At 42.0% G+C, this 11,100-nt stretch overlaps 1 long non-coding RNA gene across 1 annotated transcript in view; it reads right to left on the minus strand.

Moving 5' to 3' along the window:
- Nucleotides 1–489: 489 nt before the first annotated feature.
- The window catches only part of LOC109395426 (uncharacterized), a 13,536-nt gene continuing 2,925 nt past the window's right edge, over nt 490–11,100 (minus strand). The window contains exons 2-4 of the long non-coding RNA XR_002126657.1: nt 4,623–4,741; nt 4,025–4,135; nt 490–916 (exon numbers count right to left, since the gene is read on the minus strand). This is a non-coding gene — a long non-coding RNA (uncharacterized LOC109395426). The remainder of the gene's footprint in view (nt 917–4,024; nt 4,136–4,622; nt 4,742–11,100) is intronic.

Genomic DNA, 11,100 nt, shown 5'->3' on the forward strand with positions numbered 1-11,100 from the left:
AGGGGTTAATGGTAACATCTCCCTCGTGAGTAAGGTTCAAGTGAGATGAAAGAAGTAAAAGCATTTTATAAACTGGGGGTTCAAACGTGTGACTCAAAGCCTTTAGTGGCCAGCTGTTCAGGGAACCCAGCGAAATGAGGGGCGATGAGGTGGAAGGTGGTAGAGAGTCATGTGGACTGTGAGCCGAGTGAGAAGCCAACACTTATGTTCAGCAATTGTGGTCACACATGTGTTTTCAATGAAGCCCCAAATCCAGGCTTTTATGTAAGATCTCTAGTTTTTCAATGTTGGCAATTGAGTCAGATTCTTGTAAAACACTTTGAAAGCCAATCAAAACAAGGGTGCAGGCTCCCAATCTGTGACTTGTTGTAATATTTTACAACTATTAGTTAATAAACCAATGGGGATGAGTATGAAAACAACTGATGCAATAACTAAACTGAAAAGCCAAGAAATAACTATCAGTCAATGGGTGCTATGTGTCATGCACATTATAGCATTTGGTTCTCCCAGCAATCCCAAGAGATAGGTGTTAGCATCCCCATTCTACAGATGAGGAAACTGAGGCCCAGAGATGCGTAAGGTCACAGAACTGGTAAGTGGCCAGTGGGGTTGGATGTCATGTCTCTGTGACTCCCAAGCCCAACCTCTGTTCACTCTGATGGCATGGCAAGATTGCAACACGGTATCACCTGAGCTCACAGCCCCCTTCACTGCAGAACTAAAATGCTAAGGAGATGGGCCCAGCATTCAAGCATTTTACCCTGCCCTGCTCCACAATGGGGGAAACATAGATGAAGACCATTAAAGTTTACTGTGTCCCATCATTCAATGCCTGATTCAGTCCTTGCTTTAAACAGGGCCTTGGGCATTAGGGTATCTTTTCAGTAAGGTTTTCAGATCTGAAATTGGCAGCCTAAAGAGAAAGAAGAGAGAGGACATCAGCATCTCCAGACCAAAAAGGGTCTCAGAACCAGTCCCAACAGCAGTGTACCAAAATGCAGCAAGATCTATATACACTTTATGTTAATAATCCTAATCATAAATCTCTACATCACTGTGGCTTAGACCAGCAGCTGTCATCAACCCAATGCTGGGTCCCACCCCACCCCCCAAAACAATTACATCAAACCTGGGGATTTGATGGGGGCATTGGTTAGTTTTAAAAGCTCCCCAGGTGACTGACTAAGAACCACTGATCTAGTGTATACTATGAGAATTCAGCAGGTACTTTATTCATTGAAGAGCTATTTCTTGAGTGCCTACTATGTGCCAGACACAATATTAGTGTTGGAAATATAACGGTCAATAGAAAAGCAATGTCCTTACCCTAATCTAGCAGGGGGAGAAAGAAAATCAAATAAACAAAATAAATAAAATCATTTCAGATATAATAATAATTGTCATAAAAGAAAATAAAACAGGCTAAGGTGACTGAGAGTGATTGGGGAGCAGGTTATTTAACTGAACACTTATTTCTTTTTAAATTAAGATTTATTTTTGAGTAGGTAATATGTGCACATGTTTTTTAAAAAAATCAAAGTGATAAAAAAAAAAAGACATATCCTGGGAAGATTTGCTCCAGCCTCTGACCCTCTGTATCCCATTATCTGGCCCTGTAGGTTTCAAAATATGATCCCCTGACTAGCAACCTGGGAACTTATTAGAAATGCACAGTTTCTGGCTCCATCACAGACTTACTAAATCAGAATCTAGGACTGGGAGCCAGTTATCTGTGTTTAACAAGCTCTCCAGGTGATTCTGATTCATGCTGAAGTTTGAGAACCAGTGCTCTAGTCTAATATACAGTAATACCTTGGTTTGCAAGCAAAATTCGTTCCAGAAACAAACTACTTGTATTGCAAAACATCGCTCATTTACCACGTTAAAATGTGTTAGAAATGTTTGCTTGTCTTGTGGAACACTTGCAAACCACGTTACTCGCAATCCAAGGTTTTACTGTATAAACATTTCTCTACATGACTTATGTATCCTTCCACTGTCTCTTTTGTGAGTATTGATAGGTAACACAAATATTTATTTTTGTTTTCTCCCTTCTTACACAACTATTATTTTGTCCCTTAGTGTTATTACTTAATACACGCTAGACATCTTTCCATGTAAGCACAAGTTCATTATTTTCTATACATTCCTAACACTTCATTGTGTGCATATATCATAGACTATTTAACTAAGTCTCTCTTAATGGTGGTAGGTTATGTCCATCTTTTCTATTCCTATTTGCAATTACTGCAGTTAATAACCTTATGCTTATGTCATTTCACATTTATGCAAGTCAGAGGATGAATTCCTAGAAATGGGATGTAGGATCGAAGGATAAATGAATTTGGAAATTTCATAGATGATGTTTGCTGCTCATAGAGTTTTTGCTTTCTCATCTGCAATGGATGAGAACGTTTTGTTTTGCCACAAAGTTACCGACAGAAAGTATTGGATTTTTGCCAGTCTGTTAAGCAAAAAACTGTAGCCTAGTGTAGTTTTAATCTATATTTCTCTTATTTTGAATGAAGTTGACTATCTTTTCATATGTTTAAGGGCCACTTGTATTTAACTGTGAACTGCTCATTCTTGTCTTTTCCCCATCTTTTTTTATTAGAATTAATGGTCTTTTTCTCCTCTATTTGTAGAAGTTTTTAAAATATATTAAGGGGATTAATCCTTTGTGATATGAGTTGCAAGCAATTTTTCCCAGTTTGTTCCTCCTTTTTACTTTATGTAGTTTCTTTGTTTTATTTTCATTTTTTTAATTCTTAAAATTGTATTTCCTACCTAAAATTTAGTTCTTGAACATATGAACTTAGTAACTCATCCAAAATCAATTACAAGTCTCACCAGGGCCTATCAGAAGCAAGTGACCAAGTCTTGATGAAGGCAACAAATATTTGTATACAAACATTTATGTAGTATCTACTATGTGTCAGAAACAAGGTGGCTTATTTTTTGGAGCTGTATATTTTTTCCTACAATTTTTTATTATAAATATATGTCACTATATATAATTATATATAATAGATTAAATATTTTTCCATGGATTGGGCCAGGAATATAAAATACAGTACAGTGTATAACTTTTTTATCCTCCAAAAAACAAATTGTTGTGAAAACCAAGCACTAATTTACAAGTGGAATTCTGGAGTGTAGCTCATTTCTAGGTTTATAAGTGGGTTGGTACATTTTATGTCTGCAGCTCAATGCTCAGCTCTGTGAAGGCAAAGACCAACTCCCCCACAGTGCTCACTAAATACTTCTGAGAACAACTTACTAATGGATCAATCATGGAGAAGGTGGCCTAATTGAGTGTGTCATGTCTGTAAGTGTTCACACCTATGCACATGCTGTTCCCTTGGTCTGAGTTCCTCTATATGCCCATTCTCCAAAACCTGGGCCTGAGCCAGCTCCCTGGGGCAGAGCCCCAAGCTCAGGGCCTTGTCACTTCTGGCTCACAGCCCTTTTGCACTGTTGGTCGTGGAAGAAACAATATTCAGCTGACGAAAAATAGTTGATTGTTAACTATGACCAGAGCCTGAGAACTGGCCTTGGAGTTCAGAGTTTGTCACAGTCTGAGCCAGCTCAACCCCTTTAGCTAAGTCTCCTCTGACCACCCTATGACTCAAGGTAACCTTTCTGTCTTTGAAGCTTCTAGAAGGAGACAGAGGAAAAAAAGAGAAAATAAACTCATATATACATTTTACATATTTGATCTTCAAGACCATCCCATTGAGGCTGGGGTTATCATGAATCCCCATTTGTAGCCTGAGGAAACTGAGGCCCAGAAAAGACAGGGACTTGTTTACAGTCACATAATTAATAGAGAGCTAGTCTACAATAATAGCAATAGTAATAACAGTAATAGGTAACAATTATTGAACGTTTACTATAAGCCAGAAACTGCTAAGCTGTTCTGCTCTTAGAATGTACATGTTGGACGTGGTATGGTTAAGTCAGTGTTGCCACAGGAGGGAACCAGGATAAGACTTGAAAGAAAGAAATCTATTATGCTTACAGATCCCAGAGAGTGGGTCACTGCATGCCCCAAGGCAGCGCCACAGAGGAGAGCACCAGTGTTGGCCAGGAGTGAGGGAAAGTTTAGGCCTGAGCCTTCACTGGGTTTCTGCTGGAAAGACAAGGCAGGGCAGGTTAATTCTAGTGGCTTTGGGCTATAGGGGTGGTCTCTAGTTGCCTGTATTTGACTCTAGGATATTTAGGGCAGGGGGAATATTGGCTTGGTGGGTGGGGTGTGTGAGTTAGATAAGAAAGTGGTTAAAGGGGTATAGACTCAAGATTGACCGGTTTGCATATGAAAGATATACCCAGGAATAGGTTGTTACTACCTTTTGGAATTAGTTAGCCCTAGAAGGAGCAGTCTATTCCCAGGTCTGTAAAGCCCCGGATGCCAGAGCATCAAGAAAACATAATTAATGTAATTGGCCCTGTGATGAATGGATGCCAAATGGACAAATACAGAATCTAAGAAAACACAGAATGTGTTTTTCACATGTAATGCTATTTAATGTTCATATTGCCCTCTGAACAAGGAACTGTTATTAGCCCCACTAGTTCCTGATGAGGAAACTGGGTTCCTGAGAGGTTAAGTGACTTACCCAATGTCATAGCTGGTAGGTAGGGTGGTGAAGCAGGATTCACACCTAGGTTCCTGTCACTCCTGGACCCTTATGTCAGCCGTCTGCACCATTACTTCTTGTAGGACCAGCTCCCAGATCTATGAAGAGGAAATCATTCAAACACAGGCACTCATGATGATGTGGAAAGACCTGTTTCTCATGGGCTTTCCTGGTGACCAGTTCTTAGCAGGATTTTCCTTAGCATTGCCTAGATGACAGTTTTCAGTGGTCACCACCCCATCCCTACACCTGGGGGTGGGTGGGCACTGTGAGAGAGGTGATCTAGAAAAGATTACAGGGGGCCTATAGCCCAGTGCCCTCCTCCCCTCACCCCATCCCATCAGTTGCTTGAATCCCTTCTGCTACGTGCCGCCAAGACGTTGTCTAGATTTTGCTTGTTTTTGTCTGGAAACAAGGAGTTTACTATCTCCAGAGGTAGCCCATTACATCTTTAACATTTATGGTTGTCAGATTCCAAAATGCTGAGGAGTTAGGCATTAGAAATAGTGCTGTGGTGAGAAGGAGGAAAGATTGAAGAGCTTTTGAATAAATTGCTTTTTTGTTTAAGCTTTCTCAGTTGGGGTCTCTATAACTTGCAACCCTTTGTTGAGCAGTTTGCACATGCCAAGCTCTGTATTAATTCTTTTTCATCTAAGATTCTATTTAAACTTCCTCAAGCCCTGTGAGTTAGGTATAATTAACATCCTCATTTCATAGACAAGGAAATAGAGATTCAGCGTAATGAGGCAACGTGCCTAAAAATTTCATGGCTAGTTAATGCTGGTCAGGGATTTCAACTCAGGTCTGTCTGACACCAAAACCCATGCTCTCCGCCATGGTGCTTACCTCTTTCACAGCCTCACTGTGACCTCATGAAGCAAGGAGTCACCTTTGAACTGAGAAAGCTAAGGCTCAGGGAGGTCAAATGACTTCCCCGAGAGCATCCCACAGTGTCAAAATAAGAACTTAACTCTTTGCCCTTCTCCAATTTCATTCACCCTCTGCCCAGAGCCTCCAGTGTGTTAGCCAACACTCATCTTGACTTTTTCCAGAAACCAAGGCTGAGTCCATTCCCTATTCAATTCCTTAATCCGATTCCCTAACATCTGTGGTTCCAGCTGCCCAAGATCAGTCTTTCCCCAGTCACTGGTCACTGTGGCTCTGCAGATAGCTGTCCTGTACCTCCTGTCCTACATCCACCATTCAGTAATCGCTGGCTTCAGCACCTTCCCAAAGGATATGAGCATCAGGCAGCCAGAGAAGGTAGATGGGATGAGCCTGGACACGAGTTGTGCAGGAAGTGGAGGTGGGGGAAGGGGTAGGAGCTGCTCCAGAAGAGGGTCCTCACAGTTACAGCCATGCAGGTTAGGAGGTGGAGGCAAATTCCATACCATAAAGGAGATTTGCAAAATAACAGTCAGTGACAGCATGATTTTTTTGAGAAATGTTTCTGGGTTTAGGGAGAACTGAGTAGGAATGGAAGGCCCCAGTTCTCTTCCTAACTTGGCACCTGGTTTCCAGTTGGCCTTGTCCAGGCTCCTTTCCTTCTACCAGCCTCAGAGAGTGGATCAGAATGTCCCTAGGGATCTCTGTGGGTTTTATGCCTGGGTTTTGAACCCTCATTCCCTGACTTGGTGGCTGCGTGGGCCCAAACAAGCGAGAAGCAGTGGGCTTAGGAATGAGTAATCACCTGGATCAGATGGTGACCTACAATCTGTTCCCTGCCCACTGTGGGTGAGGCCTCAGGTGCCTGCTGCCATAAAGGGGGAGAAGCAGACATCAGAGAAGGCAACGCAAGAAAAGAACCTTGAGCAACTGATCCTAAGTTCTGGAGCAGCCTTACAGGAGATAAGATGTTAGGTATTTTACACAAGTAAGAAAAAAAAAGCCAACGCTGTGAGCAGTGGTCCAGAAGCCGGCAGCTGATCTGCCTCGCCTGGGAAGAGCACAATGACGGTGCCAACTTGGGCCAGTGAAGCAACATCCTCCACAACTAGACTGAAGAACAAAAGGACAGCAACTTGTCTGTTCCCCTTCCCCCAATTCCCCAGTAAAAATCTTTAAAAAAACAAAAAAAGAAAAGAAAAAAAAAAGCCAAGGTATAAGCACACCTTGCCAAGAGTTGAGTGACTAGGACAATGTGCTAGATATTTTGCTGTGTCTGCCCAGTGTATCCACTTTCCTAACTGCTACCACACACAGCGTTTTGAAACAATGTGACCCCACCCCCTGCCCCTACTGGCCACAGATGATTGGTCCAAGCTGGGCCAATCACAACCTTTCCTGGGAATTTTGGACTTGGAGTGAAACAGAGCTGTGGTAGCCTTGTTTCCTCCACATGGACCACAGCAGTAGTGGATATGCTCCACTTCTCCATTAGAGAAAGAATTAATGTAGCACAGACATCACCACCAAAATGTAAGCTCTATGAGAAGAGAGATTGTTGTCTATTTCTGCTTATTACTATATCCCTAGAATTTTCGTATGCCTGGAAGGTAATAACAATGGTAATAATAGGAACATGTATACAGTGCTTACAACTGTCCCAAGTGCTTCACACATGTAATTCATTTAGTCCACATAGCAGCCCTATAAGACAGAACATTATTATCCCCATATTTCATATGAGAAAACTGAGACACCAGGTAACTTGCCTAAAGTCACACAGACAGTTAGTCTAGGAGCCAGGATTCAAACACAAGTCATCTGGTTCCAGAGTCTGTGCTCTGAACTGTGACCTTACACCACCTCTTAATGAACATGTATTGAATGAAGAAGGAATGAATGGATAAAGCATGCCAAAAGGAGCACTGGTGAAAGAGAATTGTGTTAATAACAAGCATCTAGTTCAGATTGTCTTTGCAGCTCAGTTCTGCTCTGGCCCTTGAGTTCTCTGAAAGCATCACCATCCAATTTTATGGGCATCAGAAGGATCCCATGCTTGGTTTAATGTTATGCTGTCACCATCTCTAAATTCTTATTAATTTTTTCTTTGAACTTGTGTTTTATAAGTAAAGTCTGACAGGACAATGGAGCATGCATGTGAGCAGAGAAGATGCATGCAATATGAATGTCTACCACTGTTCCTTGCCACTCTATTTGTATATAGTGTACATGGTGCCCCATGAGCTCAGAATTCAGGTAAACTGGAGATGCCTGGGAATTCAGCAAGACTCAAAGCAAGTACAAGGGAAACATATTATGTCTGCAATGAGTAAGCAGGGGTGCTGACAGCCACAAGAAACCACACTTCCCTCAAACTAGAACTTGCTTTGAACACAGAAAGAAGGCATTTTAAGAAACACAAATGATGAAGGAATCTTATTTTATCCTTTCTTACTGGAGTAACTTCCCTATATTAGCCACCCAATTATACTGAAAATGATATCAAAGAAAAAGGAAAGACAGGGCTATCCATAGTTCCTCATCTTTTCAGGTCTTTCTTACTCACCAGTAAGCCAAAGAGAATGTACCGGTAGGATGTACATGTATCAAGAAGTGAAATAAAGACAGTTGAATTAGTTTTGGACAGTGTTTCCACTGTTTGGTTAAGAACAAAATATATTTATGCAGGAGCTACTGAACAGAAATTGTGTAATTTTGGTGACTGCATACAAGTCAAATGCTTTTTTTTTACATTTGCATTTAAAACTGGCATTGCATATATAAAGATGAATGAGAAAATTCACACTGGTAATTTAAATTTTTAATTTTTATTTACTTAAGAATGATAGCAAATTAAAAAAAATACCATAAGCTGAGAAAAAGACTGGAAGAAAGAAAAGAAAGTTCATATTTTGGTATCTTTAATGCACTTTTTCTCCTGTTTTTTGAACAAAAAGCCCCATATGTTCATTTTGCACTGAGCCACACAAATTATATAGTCAGCCTTGCTTATAAAGTCCCTGTTTACCTAAGCTAGCTTGATTTAATTTTCTGTTATTTGCTATGACAAGAGTCCTAACTAATTTGGAAACATAATTTGAAGTTCCTGGGGGTTTTAACTTCATGCTTTGCTCCAACTATTATATTCAAATGAGTGGAAGTGTGAGGCAATCTAAAGAACATGGGCTTTTATAGATACAGAAAAGAGGGTCAGAGAGGTTCACTAATTTGGGCAAATTCACACAGCTTCCAAGAGAAGGATCTGAGATTTGAATCCAGCTAATTGTGGCTCTAGAAAGTTCAACAGAATGTTCTGTTATCATGGAAATGTTCTGTAACTGCACTGTTCGATATGGTGGCCACTTAGCCACTTAAGGCTATCTTGAAATGTGGCTAGTGCAACAAAAGAGCTGCATTTTAAACTATTTCATTTCCATTCATTTCAATTTAAATAGTGTGACTAGTACTACTGTATTGGACTGCACAGGCCTGGAACTTGTGCCTTTGCTCTGTATCCTGGACACTTAAACTGATTCAGTGAGTGCTTATGAAGGGGCTGAATCACTCACTGGCTCCCTCTGGTACATGGCTCTTTGACAGAGTCTGGCACATAGTAGATGCTCAACAAACAGCAGCTAAGTGGGTGCTCAGGACAATTTCTATAGAGGAAAAATCTAGACAGGAGGGGCTGTAAAGGGAAGAAGGGAGGTGACATGAGAGAGCCTGCCACATGAGAGTCACTTTATCCCATCCTCTGAGGCAAACATAGAAGAGGACCAGCCTCGGTGGAGGTCAGAACAGCCCCTCGGTGACTAATGCTCAAAGGAATCCACACCAGCTGGGTAGTTGTCCACAGAAATCCTTCCTGGAAGGGACCAGCCTATGTGAGTTCAGGAGACGCATCAGGGAGGATATTAAGGCGCCTCTGGTATGTCTCTGGAAAGCAGCCAACAAACCCAGAGCTGTCATCACCATAAACCCAGCTGGGAGCTCAGAAAGCTCAACCTAAATTCATTTTGATACACGGAGTAAAGGGCAAGGCCCCAGGCCCACTGGCCACTCCAGCCCACTGATTTGTTGTGGGTTCCCAAAACCAGCTCTTGACACCTCCAGCCTGGGCCCCTCTTTTGGAACAGGCTCTCTTCTAGCATCCCTGTTGACCAGCACCCCCTTTACTGGGTTAACTCCTGATTTATTCAGGTCCTTGACAAAATGACCCCTTCTCTGGGAAGCCTTCTTACACCCACCTCCCCGGGCTAAGCTGGCCCCTCTGCTGACCCTAGGGAATCATTACTCATTAGGAAATAAATTGACCTTGCTGCTCTCCACCCTGGCACAACCTGCAGAATGGCTGTGGTGAGAAACAACTGCAAACTCACTCCTGCAGAGTAGGATGGCTGCACTTAGGAGCTATGGTTTGGGGCTGGTTTTTGACAACACTATTTCTCTTCTCTGCCCAAAGCATCTTCACCTGTGTGTCTCAAGCCTCCCAAGAAGCATCTCCCGGGCTTCCTACTGCCCATCAATTTCAGCAGCTCTGGAGGACAATTCCTTCTTCCTTGGGGTGCTCCCCAGGTTCCCCAATATACCCCCCAACTTTTGAGGACGATTCATCAAGGAATTTTCAAATGACATAGTAACAAACAGAGGCTTAATCTTATACTTGTAGGTTTTTATTTCTTTATTAGTGCCACTTACAAGGAAACTGGGGTTAATCCCTGTTGGTGATGGCGGAAGGGCCTGAGTCAGTGGGAGGGGAAAGGGAAGGGGTGTTGTATCTGGGGTAGTCAGGGAAGGATTCTGGGAAGAAGGGGCATTTGACCTGTGGCTTTAAGACAGGGAGAAGGACATTCCAGGCAGAGGAAACAGCCTGGACACAGGTATGGAGACCTGAGAAAGAGTGCAGGGCTCAAGGAACTCAAAGTCATTCAGTGTTGTCGAAGCTCGAGGTATGATGGTATGTTTGAGAAGTTAGCAAATTCAGACCCCCAAAGACCTCAAACGCGTTCCTAAGGAGCAGGGACTTCATCTTGGAGGCCGGAGTGTTCCAAAATGTGTTCTCTGAACACCAGACCCATGGAATTCTCTGCTCCAGAGGAGGCTGGGATTCTGTGTCCCCACAGTTGGGGACCTCCTCCAACATATGTTAGTATTGTAAAGGCTCTGCTAAAATGAATAGTAACTACCTGTGAGTATCTTCAAGGCAGCAAGCAATGTTCTGGGCTTTAAGTATGCATCCCCATATTTGACCCCCATCACAACCCTATGAACTAGATACTATTGTGTTAATCCTATTTTATAGAGATGTTAAGAAATGTGTCCAAGCTCACACAGCTAATAAGTAGTAGAGCTAAGATTTGAACTTGATCAGTCTGACTTTGAGCTGTTCTGGGGTAAAGAACCTGTTTAACTTTGTTTCATCCAGTGTTTTTTTTTTCAGCTTGTTTTTAATTATGGAAAAACTTTTGCATACCTAGTGACATTGTAAGGCAACTGATTCTGTGGGTAATGGGGAGCTATTAAAGGGTTCTTATCCAGGAGTGCGCATATCCTTAGTAATCTCATTATCAGT

Source organism: Hipposideros armiger, unplaced genomic scaffold, assembly GCF_001890085.2.
Source record: "Hipposideros armiger isolate ML-2016 unplaced genomic scaffold, ASM189008v1 scaffold_469, whole genome shotgun sequence".
Taxonomy (NCBI): Eukaryota; Metazoa; Chordata; class Mammalia; order Chiroptera; family Hipposideridae; genus Hipposideros; species Hipposideros armiger.